This window comes from Hibiscus syriacus, unplaced genomic scaffold, assembly GCF_006381635.1.
Source record: "Hibiscus syriacus cultivar Baekdansim isolate YM2019G1 unplaced genomic scaffold, ASM638163v2 tig00110637_pilon, whole genome shotgun sequence".
In the NCBI taxonomy this organism is placed as follows: domain Eukaryota; kingdom Viridiplantae; phylum Streptophyta; class Magnoliopsida; order Malvales; family Malvaceae; genus Hibiscus; species Hibiscus syriacus.
This window is the reverse complement of record NW_024062808.1, coordinates 2,152,362-2,171,569: the sequence shown is the minus strand read 5'-3', so window position 1 is coordinate 2,171,569 and position 19,208 is coordinate 2,152,362. Positions and strand designations below refer to the sequence as shown.

The 19,208-nt window shown below is 35.1% G+C and overlaps 1 long non-coding RNA gene across 1 annotated transcript; it reads left to right on the top strand.

Moving 5' to 3' along the window:
- The first annotated feature begins 2,167 nt into the window (after nt 1–2,167).
- On the top strand, nt 2,168–3,063 carry LOC120136889. Its single transcript, XR_005517385.1, has 4 exons — nt 2,168–2,222; nt 2,319–2,386; nt 2,774–2,849; nt 2,977–3,063. It is a non-coding gene; the product is annotated as an uncharacterized LOC120136889 (long non-coding RNA).
- Nucleotides 3,064–19,208: the final 16,145 nt, after the last annotated feature.

The following is a 19,208-nucleotide window of genomic DNA, read 5'->3' as shown; positions in this document are numbered from 1 at the left end:
CCCCCAAGGGGGTACCGATTCCCCCTAAATGGTTTGGCTCCGAGAATTCCAGTATGCTCGGAGGGAACCGATTCCCCCCCAGGGGGTATCGATTCCCCCTGTTTAACGGTCGAAATATTTGAATTTTATACTTAGGGAACCGATTCCCCTTAAGGGGTACCGATTCCCCCCACGCTCCAAACTATTTTATTAATTGATTTCACACTAAAATAACTATATTATCTTCATTAATGATCCCCAACGTTCAGAAGTGATTCAAGGTGTATTTAAGCAAGCTTATAAGCCATTGATCAAAAACAAGAAACATCTAGCTAGTCTTCAAAGTCTTTTAAATTATGTGTGAAGTTATAACAATAGTAGTGGTAATTATAAAGTACTAATCAGGGACTTACATTGTTGAAATATCAGTAGGGTAAGTTCATTTATTCTGAACCTTGCGTTCCTATTGCAGGAGCTGTTATTGAGGCTTTTGTTAGACTTCATGAGAAAGGATTAATTTATCAAGGTATATGTCAAAATTCCATTGATTACTACCATTTTGCACTTTGCTAACTGATATTTAACATGCTTAGAAATGGAGGCTTTTTTAAAAACCCCCTTCATGATTTCTAGAACACCATAAGGTATTCCATAGATCAGTGGAAGGAGGAAAAGAGTGCCTCAAATTTTATTAATTGAAATAGGCAAAGAGCAATACATAGCATATGAGTACAACGAAACTTTGCCCCCATACAATAGATATAAACCAAAAGACAAGAAAAAACAAAAACCAACCCACACTCCCTATCTTAACCTATTCCTGTCTTTGCTAAAACGTTAGCCTCTAAGTTTTCTGACCTAGCTATCCAACAAATAATACCCTTCAAGTTTCTGATCTTATCCACAATTTCTTTAGAGATTGAAACATACATACTTGGGCATTTATCCAAGTTTTTAATCCACTCCACACACAATTTAGTATTGCTCTCAATAATCAACCATCCCTTAGAACACCAGATAGAAGATTCGAAGAAAAGTAATCCAGATTTAATGGCCATTAATTCCATCAAAGATGGAGGACCCAGACCAGAAGCTTCTTGAAAGGATCCTAGTACTGTGCCGGAGTTATCTCTTAGAATTCCTCCTAAACCGCTTGCCTTCCAATCACCTTTGACAGCAGTGTCCACATTCAACTTTAGAAAACCAACCGGGGGAGGGGACGGAGAAATCTGATTTGCTAGCTGACTTTTTGGGGCAGAGCAAAGATCTCCAAGAGAGGGATCACCAATGAGGGAATCCATCGAAATGGTAATATTAGTGAATTTTGCTAGGAACCAAGCTGTTAATTTGAACCTTGCTGTGAAGAACAACTGAACTGGATCAAACACTCCCTTCTCAAAAACAATGGCATTCCTACATTTCCAAATCGTCCACAAAACTACACCAGGAATAGAAGTCCAAATAGCTGAATGAGGCACCAATTCCTCCCAAGGTGAAAGAAAGCAATATGCATTTTCATGCATGACAACTGATATCTTCCACAAATTCAGAAACCTATGCCACAATCCCCACGCAGCATACATTTGATCTTAATATTCTATTCTTTCTCATTTGCTTTAGTTGTCTATAGTGGGAAAAAGAATAGAATGTAAATATTATCTTTCCATTCAAAAAGCTTAAAGAAATTACCATATCAAATGGAAAACGATAAAGACTAGTATTAGTATTTAAAAAGGATTTTGTATATCTTTTACCCCTTGGAATTCATTGATGTAGGTGTACCTATGTTTCAGTTTGACTTCTAATTCAAGTAGTGGCTATTGACTGGTCCCACTTGGTAACATGGAATTGATGTAAATAAACTTGTCTGTACTTCCATTTTTGTACATACACATATACAAAGTCTGATCTAAAAATAGCTCAGCAAAAGACTTTAAGGGAAGGAGGTTTTAAACTTAGAGGTTCCCTTTAGAACTTAAATACAATTATTTTTCATGGTGACCTGAATAGATTCTCTGGTGCTTGATGGTAGGATGTGGAGGCTACTTTCTTTTTTTTATTTGTTTATTCTTTAATTTTATTAAGTATACAATTATACAACTCAGCTCAGATTTTTTCTGATTTTATTTGATTGTCCCTTGCACAATAGTACTCTAAACCTAGTTTAAATGATATGATATTTTCTTTTAGGATCTTACATGGTTAACTAGTCTCCAAAGTTACAGACTGTTGTTTCAGACTTGGTATGGATGTTTGTTTCATGAGGATATTGCTTGTCTTTTCTGCTCTTCGTTTTGCATTGTTTATCATTCAACTTTGTCATTTCAATGGCTCCCTAGGAAGTAGAATATTCTGAAGAGCCTGGCACCCTCTATCATATCAAGTATCGAGTCGCTGGAGGTTCAAGGTATTTAGTTTTATTCGGTGTTTGTTTATGTGTTTGCTTACTTTTTCTTATAGTATGAATGGACTTTAGTAAATCAAAGGGGAAAAAGCAGTAAGACAACTTGATTAATAATCATCATAGTTAAAAGATATAGGATGGAGAGAAGGCAGGGAATGTCATGTAACTTTGAGAGCTTGAAAATTTTAGCCATATTGGGGTGTTAAATTTGGCAACTAAGTGGTTGGGAATCTCCTTTCTATACTTATATTATTCTGATTTTGATTGTAATATAAAATTATATATACTTTCAATTCATATTGTAATATGTCCTTAAATAGATCATCTTGAATCTACCTTATTAGTATTGCCATGTGTTGCGACTGATGCTTAAATATTTGTTCTGTATAGGAGTGGTTTCTTAACAATAGGAACCACATGACCTGAAACTTTATTTGGTGATGTAGCAATTACTGTGAATCCTAAGGTATATCACCTTTATTTTATGCTTTTCATTTTCTCCCTGCACATTATATTGCCAGCAAAACTTGCACATTAAGGTATAACTTCAGAACTCTATGCCCTTGTATGATTGACACATTACTTTTGTTCAGGATGAGCGTTATTCCAAATATGTTGGTAAAATGGCTATTGTTCCTATGACTTATGGTCGTCATGTTCCTATTATCTTTGATAAGGTAAAAGCACTTGTTACTATTTTTCTTAAATATTGTTGCATTCTGCATCAATGTAATAATGATTATTTTCCTAATGCTTTGTCACTCAAAATGATAGGAATATACATGACAAGAATTTAAATACAATTTTAGAGCACAAAAGTGTGTTGGATTGTTCTTGTTTTGTCTGTGTGTTTCTTTTTCCATTTTGGGGAGGTGGGGGTAGGTGTGAACTGTTAAGTTTGGTATGTCTGTCATGTCCTGTGGTGGTATTTGGGTTTTTATTTATAAAAGTTAAATTTTTCGTGTCTTACATGGAATGTGCGGGGCTTGGGGAGAAAGGAGAAGGTGAGTGAGGTTATTGCAAGGATGTGCTGTGGTTTCGTCGGTGGGGTCTGCAGGTGGGTTGTTAAGTTTATGGGACGAGGAGAAGATTGAAGTAATGAATCAGTTTGTGGTTAATAGATTTGTAGCGTTTTTAGGAAAATTTAAAGAAACATGCTCTTAGTGTTGGTTTGTCAACGTGTATGATCCTTCTATTGAAGCAGAAAATGAAGGTTTTTTGATAAGCTATACTCCTTTATTGATCAAGTTGTTTGGCCTATCTGTGTAGGTGGGGATTTTAACGCTTATTTGAATCTGGAAGAAAAAGTAGGTAGGTCTCAAAACTCTCATTCAATTAGGGTGTTTTCTGAATTTGTTAAGAATGCGAATCTGGTTTATCTTCCTTTGAGTGGTGGTAGTTTTACTTGGGGGAATAATAGAGCGGATCAATCGGTGGTCAGGCTTGTTGAAAACATTTTGATATTTCGATATAACAAATTAAGTTAAATGAATTTTAAGATTTTCTATAAAGATTTTCTAAGTATATTCGATATAATTATTCGAATATCAAAATATTACTCAAAATCTATCAAATGTCATTTTTAATTCTTACTCAAGTGTAAAATTAAGTTTTAGTCTTAAAATAATTTCAAAACAATTTTACAAAATATTTCGAACCATTTCAAAGCCAAAATTTCCAGATTGCTCAGAGAGAACCGATTCCCCCACAAGGGGTACCGATTCCCCCCTCAATGGTTTGGTTTCGAGAATTCCAGTATGCTCGGAGGGAACCGATTCCCCCCACTGTTCAACGGTCGAAATATTTGAATTTTACACTTAGGGAACCGATTCCTCTTAAGGGGTACCGATTCCCCTCACGCTCCAAGCAGAAATATTAATTGTTTTCACACTTAAACAGTTCCAAAAACTTCATTAATGATCCCCAACGTTCAGAAGTGATTCAAGGTGTATTTAAGCAAGCTTAGAAGCCATTGATCAATAACAAAAACAACAAGCAACTAGAATCAAGAAAGAATCAAAGAGAAAGCATCAAACCTCAAGTTTGGGCATTTCAAGCCTATTTTTCATTCAATATTCAATTTGATTTCAAGAACACTTATTGTGCTCAATTGTATTCATTCTTGAGTGTTCTTTTCTTTGTTCTAAAATTGTGCAAACAATCTACCTTGTGAGGATTTCCTTGTAAGTTTGCAAATTTGTATTGTTCTCTTTGAGAGAGAGTGTTCTCAAGAATTTGGGGTATAATTCTTGAGGGTTTGTAATGTTACTCTTTGTCCTCAAAAGAAAGACAAATTAGTGAATTTGTGGAAAATCCTTAGTGTGGATAGCTAAGGTAGTGGACGTAGACTTTGGTTGAGAAAGTCGAACCACTCTAAATCGCTGTGCAATTTCTTTCAATTTTCTGCAAAAGCTTCCACCAAAATTTTTATTGCCAATTCACCCCCTCTTGGCCGATTCCGTCAATCGATTAACTCAACAATTGGTATTAGAGCCTAACTCATTTGAAGGTTTAATCACCTCTTGAGTCGATTCGGGAAGAGTTATATCGATAATCAAACTCATCAATGGCCTCTACTTCAAACTTTGACTTCGGTCTCGATTCGATGCCCGTCAACAAGCCTCCTTTCTTCAATGGGGCTAATTATGCCTATTGGAAAAATAGGATGATGTACTTCATTCAAGAAAGTGACATGGGAGCATGAAATGTCATAGAAGAAGAATACTTCAAGCCTCTCACTCATCCAAGATTATGGAGTGAAGGAGAGACAAAAATGTTCCAACTCAACTCCAAAGCCATTCATATCATATTTTATGCTCTTGGACTAGATGAATACGGAAGAGTTTCATCTTGTACAACCGCCAAAGAAATATGGGACAAACTTCAAGTCACTCATGAAGGTACCGATGAGGTAAAGAAATCTAAAATTATTATTCTAACGCATAGCTATGAAAATTTCAGGATGAAACCAAATGAAGATATCAAAGCTATGACGGATAGATTCTCAACGATTGTCAATGGTCTAATATCATATGGAGAGATCATTTCAAATGAAAAGCTTGTGAGGAAGTTAGTCTACTCCCTCCCAAAATTGTGGCAATCAAAGAAGACGACAATCATCGAGTCTAAGGATCTAACATCCTTAACTCTTGAAGAGCTAATCGGTTCACTCCTCACTCGTGAAATGATGCTTGAAGATGAGGTGGACCTTGATAAGATTGAAGATACACCAAAGGAGAAGGAGAAGAAGAAAAACATTGGAGTTGCTCTCAAATCCACAAAAAATGAGAGTGATTCGGATGAAGATGACGATGAAGAGAAAATGGCATTGTTTGCCAAACGGTTCAGAAAAATGATGATACCTTACCGAGGAAGAAAATTCAAACGAAATAAAGGCCTAAAAATGAACCAAAAGAGAATGACCAGATCATTTGCTATGAATACAAAAAGTCGGGGTATGTCAAATATGATTGCCCACAACTGAAGAGAAAGGTTCAATCAAAGAATAAGCACAAGGCTCATGTGGCTACATGGAGCAATGAAGAAGGTTTCGATGAAGAGGAACAAGAAGTAGCAAACTTGTGCTTGATGGCATTCGGGGAAGATTCTAAGGAAAAGGAGCATTGCTACAAGGCACGTAAAACAAATCCAAATTCATGGTACCTTGATAGTGGATGCTCAAGACATATGACCGGAGACAAAAACCGGTCCATTGAGCTTAACGCCAAAAATGGAAGAGAAATGACTTTTGGTGATGATTCAAAAGGTCACATTGAAGGTATTGGTACTATTGGTAATACCTCTTCCATACAAATTAAGAATATTTTATATGTGAATGGATTAAAGCATAATCTATTGAGTATTAGTCAATTTTGTGATAAGGGATTTAATGTCATGTTTGATATTAATGGTTGTAAAGTCATTGACATTGCATCTAATCGGATTATGCTTGTTGGTCATAGAATAGGAAACATATACATGGTGCACTTAGATTCTATTGATATGACTAATTTGTGCCTAGTTGCTAAGGATGAACATGATAGTTGGTTATGGCATAGGAGACTAGGACATGCTAGTATGAGTGTTTTGCAACGGTTAATTCAAGGTGATTTAGTTCAAGGGTTGCCTAAGCTTAAATTTGATAATGATAAAATCTGTGATGCTTGTGCTAAAGGAAAACAAAAGCGAGTTTCTTTTAAATCCATTAATGACATATCAACTAGTAGAGTATTACAATTGATCCATATAGATCTTTTTGGGCCAACTAGGACTACTAGCTTGGGTGGAAAACAATATGCATATGTCTTGGTAGATGACTATTCTAGATATACTTGGGTTCTATTCTTAAGTACTAAAGATGAAGCATTAGAAAAATTCATCACATTTTCAAAAGTAATCCAAAACGATAAAGGTTACTCTATAACTAGTGTTAGGAGTGATCATGGCACTGAATTTGAAAATCTTGGATTTACTGAGTTTTGTAATTCTAATGGTATTAGTCATAATTTTTCAGCACCTAGAACCCCTCAACAAAATGGAGTTGTTGAGAGGAAAAATCAAACTTTAGAAGAAATGGCTAGAACTATGCTTTGTGAAAATAATTTGCCAAAATATTTTTGGGCGGAAGCCACAAATACCGCTTGTTATGTTTGAAATTATGCGATAAGGGATTCAATGTCATGTTTGAAATTAATGGTTGTAAAGTCATTGACATTGCATCTAATCGGGTTATGCTTATTGGTCATAGAATAGGAATCATATACATGGTGCATTTAGATTCTATTGATATGACTAATTTGTGCCTAGTTGCTAAGGATGAGCATGATAGTTGGTTATGGCATAGGAGACTAAGACATGCTAGCATGAGTGTTTTGCAATGGTTAGTTCAAGGAGAATTAGTTTGAGGGCTGCCTAAACTAAAATTTGATAATGATAAAATCTGTGATGCTTGTGCTAAAGGAAAACAAAAGCGAGTTTCTTTTAAATCCATTAATGATGTATCAACTAGTAGAGTATTACAATTGATCCATATAGATCTTTTTGGGCCAAATAGGACTACTAGCTTGGGTGGAAAACAATATTCATTTGTCTTGGTAGATGACTATTCTAGATATACTTGGGTTCTATTTTTAAGAACTAAAGATGAAGCATTAGAACGTTTCATCACATTTTCAAAAATAATCCAAAATGAAAAAGGTTACTCTATAACTAGTGTTAGGAGTGATCATGGCACTGAATTTGAAAATCTTGAATTTATTGAGTTTTGTAATTCTAATGGTATTAGCCATAATTTTTTAGCACCTAGAACCCCTTAACAAAATGGAGTTGTTGAGAAGAAAAATCGAAATTTAGAATAAATGGCTAGAACCATGCTTTGTGAAAATAATTTACCAAAATATTTTTGGGTTATTTTCGGCGGAAGCCACAGCTTGTTATGTTGTAAATCGAGTAATGATTATGCCAATTTTAAAGAAAACTCCATATGAAATTTTCAAAAATAAAAAGCCTAACATTAGCTATTTTCATCCTTTTGGATTTGAACAACGGTAAAGAAAACCTTGGCAAATTTGATGCTAAAAGTGATGAAGGAATTTTTCTGTGTTATTCCTTAAATTCTAAAGCTTATCGAGTATTTAATAAAAGAACTTTAGTTGTAGAAGAGTCTATACATGTTGTTTTCGATAATAACCCCCTTCCGAGAAAGGATTCTTGTGTTAACGATGATGTAGGGATTATAAATATAAATGACGTTAGACATGACGTTGGAGAATCATCATCAAAGGAAGAAACAAAAGATGAGGAAACTCATGATCCCCTCAAGAATCCAACCATTGAAGAAAGGGAAGTATCTTATCCAAGAGAGTACAACTATGTTAAGGATGGTGAGATTATAGATGATCCATCCAAAGGGGTAACAACTCGATCTTCTCTTAGAAATATTTATAATTATGTTGCATTCATTTCATGCATAGAGCCTAAGAATATTAAAGAAGCATTAAATGATGAAAAGTGGATTATGGCTATGCAAGAAGAATTAAATCAATTTTAGAGAAGTAAAGTATGGACATTAGTTGAAAGGTCTAGTAATAAATCTACTGTAGGTACTAGATGGGTGTTTAGGAATAAGCTTGATGAGAGTGGTAATATAGTGAGAAACAAGGCTAGACTTGTTGCTCAAGGGTATACTCAAGAAGAGGGCATAGACTATAATGAAACATACGCTCCAATAGCTAGGATGGAAGCAATTAGAATGTTATTAGCATTTGCATGTTTTCATGAATTTAAATTATATCAAATGGATGTTAAAAGTGCATTTTTAAATGGTTTTATAAAGGAAGAAGTGTATGTGGAACAACCTCCAGGTTTTGAAGATTCAAAATTTCCGGATCATGTTCTTAAATTGACAAAAGCACTTTATGGTTTAAAACAAGCTCCTAGAGCTTGGTATGAAAGATTGTCAAATTTTTTAATTGGAAAAAGTTTTTCAAAAGGGAAGGTTAACACTACATTGTTTTTAAAGCATAAAGGTAAAGATTTATTAGTAGTTCAAATTTATGTTGATGATATAATATTTGGTTCTACTAATGATGTTCTTTGCCAAGAATTTTCTAAGCTAATGCAAAGTGAATTCGAAATGAGCATGATGGGGGAGCTCTCATTTTTCTTGGGACTCCAAATCAAGCAAAGAAAAGATGGCATCTTCATCAATCAAGCTAAATACGTCAAAGACATGCTCAAAAAGTTTGGACTGGAAAATAGCAAACCGCATGACACTCCAATGAGCTCTTCAACAAAGCTTGACTTAGATGAAGAAGGTAAATGTGTAGATGTTAAATTATATAGGTCAATGATTGGATCTCTACTTTATCTAACTGCAAGTAGACCGGACATTATGTTTAGTGTTTGTTTATGTGCTAGATTTCAATCATGTCCTAAGGAATCACATTTACTAGCTGTTAAGAGAATCTTTAGATACTTTAATGACACTCTTAGTTTAGGATTTTGGTATCCTAGAGACTCTAGCTTTAGCTTGCATGCCGTTTCTGATGCGGATTATGGAGGATGAAAATTATATAGGAAAAGCACCTCTGGTAATTGCCAATTCCTTAGAAATATGTTGATTTCTTGGTTTTCAAAGAAAAAAATTGTGTTGCATTATCTACCACTAAAGTCGAATACATTTCAGCCAGTAGTTGTTGTGCACAAGTTTTATGGATGAAACAACAACTTTTTGATTATGGAATTGAAGTTGGTACCATTCCTATAAAGTGTGACAATACTAGTTCTATTTGTCTCACTAAAAATCCCATCCAACACTCTAGAACTAAGCACATTAAAATAAGACATCACTTCATTAGAGACCTTGTCACTAAGGAATATATAGTTCTAGAATTTTTTGATACTTTGCATCAATTAGCGGATATCTTTACAAAACCTTTAGACAAGGAAAGATTTTGGACACTTAGGAGAAAATTAGATTTGACCAACCTATCTTCACTTAGTGTTTAAAATAATTTTAGCACTTTTAAAGACCAAATGAAAAATGCTTAGAATAGTAATTTTTGATTGCATTCATTGCTATTAGTTAGGGGGAGTTAATTACTCTTGATGAAAAATTAATTTTATGTTCAAATATCGTTTAAGGATTAATTTAATTGTTTGAACATGATTAATTTTCAATATATGAGTTGCTAATACCACTAGAGAAAATTAATTTAGCATTTTGTTTGTTTAAAATCAGATTTTAGCATTTTGGTGCAGAGGGAATCCATACCCCCATGAGGGAACCGATTCCCCCTTTGAAGGGGAATCGATCCCCCTAGGGGAATCGATACCCCCTGAGGGTTCTGGTTATATCACACCCAGAACTCTTTCTTTACCTCAAACTCTCTTCTCTCCTTATTCACGCCATTCTCCTCTCCACTATCACCCTATATCTCCATTTTGCCTCAAATCAACGATTTTAATCGGAATTCACTTCAAATATAATCTTCTAAACCTGCTAGCATCATTAAAATCGTGCAAACAACATCAAAATCCACTCAATCTCATCTTTTAAGGTAAATTTTTTTTAAACTCTCTATTTCATTGATTTTAAACATATGACTAGTTTTAATTAGTTCTAGATAGAAATAGTGATCGGGCATTGATTGTTTAGTATTAGAAACTAGATATTACAACTAATTTCATCAAAAACACAAGAATTTTCCAAAAAAAAAATTGAAATTTTCGAAATAAAAAAAATGTCTTTTTCAAATTATTGTGTTTTAATTGAATTATGTTGTTGTTATGAAAACTATACATATATTGTTTTTCAAAATCTTATTTTTCAATAGTTTTCAAAAACTTTGCCCATTAGGATTGATTTAGAGAACCTTGAAATATTGAGGACTCAATTGAGTTTTGGGATTGATTGAATTGCATACATGTGTTTTCTAAATTGCAGGTTATCCATCTATTCCGATTTCCTAAACCATGTCCAATCCTAAACGTGCTAGTTCATCATCTAGTCGCTCACACCGTCAACCAAATCCACCTCTAAATCCTCCTCCTATTCCTGAAATTCCAATTCCTAATCCTAATCCAGTTGATCCCAAATTAACTATCCAAAATTCATGCTTCAATCATCCTGGTCCCAGAAATCATCGTTTTTGGTATTATCAATATTTCGACTCTTACAAAATTAGAGAAGAACGTATCCCTTCTCGTCAAGCTATGTTAGATATTAATTTTAAATATCTTCCTCTTTTACAGGAGTGAAATTCGATAAACTTTGTGACCTTGAACCTATAGTTTACCATCAACTTGTTTGAATCTTTTATTCTAATGTCGTTTGTGTCAAAAACCGAACTCAAACTGAGACCATAGAAGTTCGTTCCTACCTCCTAGGACAATTCTTACATATTAACTCGGCTTACATAGCCAAGGCATTAGGATTAGATAAAGATGGTATTTCAAATGAAAAACAAATTTTAGGTTCTCGTTATAAAAGAAGGGATAGTGCGAGTGTCTTAGACCTTCATGAATGTTTTCTTCACCTAATGATTTCTTGGTGGTTTCGACCATCCGGAGGTCGTTATTATACTCTTAGAGCCTTGGATCTTTGGTGGTTACATTGTTTCGAAAACAGTATTAAAGTTAACCTACCTCAGATCATTTTTGCTGAAATTGTTGAAATCGTAAATCTTGTTCCTAACAAGAAACTTTGTTCATCTCTAGTTTACGGTTGCATTTTGAGTAATCTATTTTCTAAAGCCGGGCTTAGAGTAGGTCTAGATGCCTCCTTTCCTCTAAAGAAACAAATTAATCTTCTTTCCTTAACAAGAGCGGGATGGATAAAGGATAAGGAAACCGGTGAATGGGTTCGATCTTCTGAAAATACTCCGGGAGCTAGTTCTTCACGAGCTCCACCAGAAGCTGACGATGATCCCGAGCTTGAACAATTAATGCGAGACATCGATGAAGCCGAAGATGAGCCTGAACAGCCCGAGGACCAAGCACAACAAACGCATCAAATGCCTCCATATTTTCAATCTTTTATGGAGACATTCGATTTCCGATATGCTACCATGGATTCGCGCTTTACTTCTATAGAGTCCTATTTATCCACAACGGGAGCTCAACAATTAGATATTCTCCGAGAGATGCGCACAAAAAACGCTTCGATGAATGAACGTATTGATGCACTCTCACATGAGATGGCTGCTACGCGAGCTCATTTTCCTCCTCCCGATCTATATGTTTGATTCTGTGTTTAGCTTTAGAACTTTGAACTAAAAGATTATTGTTTCAATATTTTGAATATTTTGGAATGTTTGATTTTGTGGATTGTTAGACTTTGGATTTGTTTGGATGTTTGAAATTATATATTGTGTGGTTAAATTTATTCATTATTGCATCATTTACATCATGTTAGATACATGACCAATTTTGCCATGTCACATTAATTATGAATATTGATTATGAAACTAATGTCTAACTTTTCTCTTGCTTGTGATCTTAGCAGCTTAAACTATATATAATTGGCTAAATGATTTGAAAACCTTGTTTCATTTCTTTTAAAATATCTTTTTGATTTAACAAAAAGGGGGAGAAGTGTTAAGTGTTTTAAATGGGAGAAGTGTTAAAGTAAGGGGGAGTAATTTCAAAACTTGATTTCAAAATCTTAAAATTACTAAAATATTTTGTTATATCAAAAAGGGGGAGATTGTTGAAAACATTTTGATATTTCGATATAACAAATTAAGTTAAATGAATTTTAAGATTTTCCAAAAAGATTTTCTAAGTATATTCGATATAATTATTTACTCCAAATCTTTCAAATGTTATTTTTAATCCTTACTCAAGTGTAAAATTAAGTTTTAATCTTAAAATAATTTCAAAACGATTTTAAAAAATATTTCGAACCATCTCAAAGCCAAAAATTCCAGATTGCTCAGAGGGAACCGATTCCCCCCCCCAAGGGGGTACCGATTCCCCCCTGAATGGTTTGGCTCCGAGAATTCCAGTATGCTCAGAGGGAACCGATTCCCCCCAGGGGGTACCGATTCCCCCCCTGTTTAACGGTCGAAATATTTGAATTTTACAGTTAGGGAATCGATTCCCCTTAAGGGGTACCGATTCCCCCCACGCTCCAAATTGTTTTATTAATTGATTTCACACTAAAACGACTATATTATCTTCATTAATGATCCCCAACGTTCAGAAGTGATTCAAGGTGTATTTAAGCAAGCTTAGAAGCCATTGATAAAAAACAAGAAACATCAAGCAACTAGAATCAAGAGAGAATCAAAGAGAAAGCATCAAACCTCAAGTTTGAGCATTTCAAGCCTATTTTTCATTCAATATTCATTTTGCTTTCAAGAACACTTATTGTGCTCAATTGTATTCATTCTTGAGTGTTCTTTTCTTTGTTCTAGAATTGTGCAAACAATCTACCTTGTGAGGATTTCCTTGTAAGTTTGCAAATTTGTATTGTTCTCTTTGGGAGAGAGTGTTCTTAAGAATTTGGGGTATAATTCTTGAGAGTTTGTAAGGTTACTCTTTTTCCTCAAAAGAAAGACAAATTAGTGAATTTGTGGAAAATCCTTAGTGTAGATAGCTAAGGTAGTGGACGTAGACTTTGGTTGAGAAAGTCGAACCACTCTAAATCGCTGTGCAATTTCTTTCAATTTTCTGCAAAAGCTTCCACCAAAATTTTTATTGCCAATTCACCCCCTCTTGGCCGATTCCGTCAATCGATTAACTCAACACTTTGTTAGAAAACAGTTGATGATAATTGGTTGAAAATTTTGGTTGTCACTACATAAGCAGGTTAAGGTTATTGTTAGGAATGAATTAGGGATACCCAATGATGAATGCATAATTTGATTGCCTAGGCCATAATTATTGATAAGACTGTCTAAAGAAGAGAACCAATCTTAGGCCTGATTTTTTGAAGTTCATAAACACGATTGTAGGCTGTCTTTGTTTCAGGTAATCTGTAAAATGTTTGGAAAAGAACTTTCTGCTTGCCGAGACTTCAAAAGTATTTTAAGGGTGAAGTAAAAACTCTCTAGTGTTTAAAAACTTGAAAAATAAGAAGGGACACTTCTCTGTGAAAAGGCATAAACATAAAAACTTCATAAGAAATAAAGAGTAGCCACAGCATATGAGTGAGTGAAAGTAGTCACAGGATGACTCTGCTTGACTAGCTTGGGGGTGGAAGGTATGCTCCCTTTCACCTAGAGTGTGGAATGGTAGTTCTGATGAGCTGACTCCCCTACCAAAAAAAATTGATAAATAACTAGGAGTATAAACTAAGCCTGAGAAATAATTTGTTTCCTTGACAAACCAGAAGTGCTTACTTAAGTTTTCTAATTACCTTTATGCAAAGACTGGTTGCAATCACACACACACTATAGCAAATAATCCTGACTAGGGAAAGGACTTGACTTACATGACTGTCGAACATGTTGAGGCCAAACAATTTTTACTGAGGGCTGAAATCTCAAACCATATGATTTTCTTAACTCTGCTTTGCCATGACAATTTTTATTTTCTTCTAGCAATTATACATTGCTTGAGGACAAGCAATAGCTTAAGTTTGGGGGTGTGATAACTCCGTAAAAAGACTTAATTTCTACTCTTTTCACTTAAGTTATTGCTCGTCTAGACAAAGTATGCATAGCATTTTAGTTACATTTAGTTGCATATAGATTACATTAGCTTGTGGTGGATAAATTTTTCTTAGGCAAGATTTAGTTGGTTTGACTGATGCTACTGAGGAGAAATGGTTGTTTGGATTATATTTGTGCAGGAAACTTACAGGGGAAGAACATTTCAGTCATGAAAACGTAAATTTACAAAGGCCAACGGAACAGATGAGAACGTGAGGAGTAGATTTATCTCGCCGAGGTAAGGTTTATCAGAGGAAATCTGAAGCAGGTGTGACGAAACCGCCTATGTCACAAGCCAGCTGGATGACCTACTTCACGTGCAAGCAAGCCTTAGTTATTCTGACAGTCGCCTTTCCTTTTTAAGTTTGGACATTTATTTGATAATGGTTATTTAAGGAAACTCCAAAAAGCATGCAAAGCCCTAGGAGAATTTTCCTTATAAATAACCAGCCGTAGCCGTCAAAGAAAAAAAAAAGAAGAGAGAAAAACTTTATCCAAGGCGTGAGCAAGCAACTGCAGTGTTTCTTTACCATCTACCCACCGACCTTCCTTAGTGTCCTCCATAACCAGATGTTAGCAGACTGTTGATCAGACCTCGAGAAAGAGTGATCACCAAGGCATGTGTAATGCTGATCAGAATCGTCAAGACAGAGCCCCTGGTTTTGGGAGTTGTTCTTCCTTTGTTTTTTAATTCTCTATCTATTTAGAGTTGTACTAAACATTTAATTTTGGATGATCTTTGATAGCACCATGAAAGTCTTACTTGGTGTTAAACTTTGTGTTGCCTGAACAATATTTTTATGTTTTATGAATGATGAATTATGTTTTTCTTATGACTGTTTTGCTTACTGTTTAAATATTTTGCCTTAACACTGTAAGAGCATCGAGAGATCGCCTAGGGTTTTGGTAAAACATTTCTTGGCATTGTAAGAGCATCGAGAGATAGCCTTTTGTCTAGATAGTGATTTTTATATTCGAGAGAATTAAGATAGATCGACGTAAGCAATAGAATGAATCCAGGATGGTGAAGTTTTAACTTGTCTACCTTAGAGATAAGGAACGGTTTCAATCGACTAAAAGGGATAGACGCTAGAGTAGAATAGACAAAGCCTATAGTTTACGCTGAGAGGTATTGTTACAACAACAGATTTTGGTTAACGCTAAGGAGTATTGCATAACAACTGTCTAAGAATACCTAGTAATCCTGTCGGGCAGCTTGAGCGAGTCATAATAATTCATTCTAGACTTAGAAATAATTGTTGTCAATACACGGGTTTAGCATCAGTGCTCTGTGATATGTCTGACTATGTGAGGTTGTTTGCATTCAATTTAAATCAACACTTATCTTGTTTAATTTAAATCATCTCTTTGTTTTATTAATATTAGTTCTTAAGTTGACAACTTAGTAGGACTTAGTTTGTGACATTAGTTCTAGTTGTGGTGAAAATATATTTCTCGACCAATCCCTGTGGAGACGATATTCACTTACCCTATATTACTTGAATCGATTGTGTACACTTGCACAGATTTGCTTGCCTTAGCATATACATTTACAAGTGATCAGTAGTGTAGTACACTCACATGCTTAGAGATCAACTCAGACTTCTTAGAGGGGTTAGGGATCCTTCTAGAAGGTGGTAGTTTAGCTTCTGAAAAGAAAAATAGGGGTATTGCTAGATTCATAGTCGTTCTTGAGGCTAGGGTTACCTTATAAAAGTATGCAATATGGGCCTATAAAGTTTATGAGGTTGTTGACGTCGTCTCAGGTATATTTACATTTTTTGGTTTGCCTATTATTGCCTTGATAGATTCTGGGCCAACTTACTCTTATATTTATTGTAAAATTACCTGAGATAGAGTTATCCCAGCTGAAAAATTAGAAATCAAAGTCCAATTTTTGAGTCTCTTAGGACTGGATGTGGTAGTGGATAAGGTCTATTATAGATGTCTAATCAAAATCTAATGTCATACTTTTCTAGTTGATCTGATGGAGTTGTCGTTATGAGAGTTTGATATAATCCTAGGAATAAATAGGTTATCCGAACATGATGCGAGTTTGAGATGTAGGGCTATACAACTCAAACTTTGTAAGTAAGATGACACCAAGATTGTAATGGTGAACGAAGAGCTTAGTTGTACATCAAGGATTGATTTAGTCTTGGAGGATCACAAGTTGATAAGACATGGTTGTGAGGCATTCTTGGCTCATGTTGTGGACACTCAAGTTCTGAGTCTGACACTTGAGGGAATTCGTGCAGTGATGGATTTTGTCGACGTATTCTTAGAAAAATTGCCATGATTGTCTTCTGATAGAGAACTAGAGTTTAACATCGACGTTATGTCAGGATCAGTGTTGGAGTCCATCGATCCCTACCTTATGGAATTGATGGAGTTGAAAAAGCTTAAGCCTCAACTCCAAGAAATTTTAGAACAAGGGTTCATCTGACCGAGCATTTTATAGTGAGGAGCACAATTATTGTTTGTAAAAAAGAAGGATATGTCAATGATATTGTGTACCGACTACATTTTGTTAAATAAGTTAATTATGAAAAATTGATACCTGCTTCCGAGGATTGATGATTTTTTTATCAACGTAAGGGAGTCAGAGTATTCTTTAAGATCGACTTGAGGTTAGGGCACTACCAACTAAAACTTAAGGAGACCGACTTAGAAAAGACTGCCTTTAGGACTCGATACGGTCACTACGAGTTTTTGGTAATATCTTTCGATCTCACCAATACTCCAACTGTATTTATGGATTTAATGAATTACATCTTTCATCAGTATATTATATTAGTTTATGGTGGTGTTCATCGACGACATTAATATATAAATCTTGAGAGAGTGCCATTTATTCGCTAAGTTTAGTAAGTACAAGTTTTAGCTGTCAAAGATATCATTTATGTGTCACGTGGTGGCGACCGAGGGTATCTGAGTTGACCCTCAAAATATTCGAGTAGTATTGAGTGAGAACCATCATAGAAAGTATTTGAGGTATGTAGTTTTTTGTTACTTGTCAGATATTACCGTCATTTTTTCAATGGGGTTTTAATGATTGTCATTCCAATGACTAAGTTGCTTAAAAAAGGAGTTCTATTTTTATGGGATGATAAATGCCAATAGAGCCTTGAAAAGCTTAAGGAGGTCCTAACTCAAGCTCTAGTGCTGACTCAAATGGAGTCTAGTAAGGATTAAATCGTATTTAGCGATGCTTCGTTGAACGATTTAGGTTTCATATTGATTAAAGAATGTCAAGTGGTTACGTATGTGTCCCGATAACTTAAATCACATGAACGTGACTACCCTACTCATGACTTACAACTTACCTTTGTAGTTTTCCACTTAAATATTTGGAAGCATTACCTCTTTGGAGAGAAATGTTACATATTCACTGACTAAAAGATTTTGAAGTATTTGCTCACTAAAAAGAAGTTAAATTTGGGGCAGCATTATTGGGTAAAGTTGCCAAAGGATTATGACTCTGTTATAGACTACCACCCGAGTAAGGCAACTTAGTTTGCGTGTTTGAGTTTAACCAAGGATTGTGGAATTTTAGCTGAGTTGTAAGTTGAGCATGAAATAGTTAATGAAGTAAGGGAACTTCAAAATACCGATGATTTCTAAGTAGTTAGGTATAGTAAGTTCGATGAGGTGAGGCGCTTGGGTTCGAGTTTAGGGATGAAGATATATTGTACATTTGAGCTGGTTATGTATCCCATCGAATGAGAAATTAAGGGCTCAAATCATAGCGAGGCATACTGTATTTTGTTCCCAGTCTATCACGTAGGGAACAAGATGTATCAGGACCTTTGTCAGTTGTATTGATGGCTGGGTATAAAAAACGATATATCCAAATTCATGTCTAAGTGCTTATCTTGTTAACAAGCTAAGGAGAAATATCAGGTTCCAACGGGGTTACTTCAACCTATCCAGATTCCACAGTGGAAATAGGATAGAGTAATCATGGATTTCATAACTGGATTACTGATGAAAACATGACATAGTTTGGGTAGTGGTCGACAGATTAAATAAGTTTGCTCATTCCTGCTAGGAGATAGTACAATTACATGGAGTGTCATCGTCGATCATTTTCGATTGAGATCTGCATTTAACATCGAGATTTTAGAAAGCACTTTATAAGGCCTTAGGACCGATGGTCAATCCAAACGTCTATTTTAGAATTTTAAGGATATTCTTAGATGCTACATAATAGACCTTGTGGGTAGTTGGGAAGAACACCTTCTGTTGGTTGAGTTTGCCTACAACAACATCTATTAGTCTAGTATTTAGATGCCCTTATGAATCTTTGTATGGGAGGAAGTTTAGAACACATTTATGTTGGATAAAGCTTAGCAAGAATAAATTGATTGGTTTCGATCTTATTAGAAAAGTTGAAGAGAAAACTCGGTTGATTCAAGGTTATTTGAAGGAAGCTTTTAACCGGTAAAGATCGTACTCAAACTTGAAGTGCAAATACATAGAGTTTGAGGTGGATGACAAGGTATTTCTCAAGGTGTCACCTTGGAAGAGACTACTTAGGTTTAGGCGAAAAGGGAAGCTAACCCCGTATTTTATTAGCCCTTGTGAGATCTTGGAAAGAGTTGGACTTGGAGCCTATCGATTGACCTTGTCGCTATAGATAGAGTGCATCCACAATGTGTTTCATG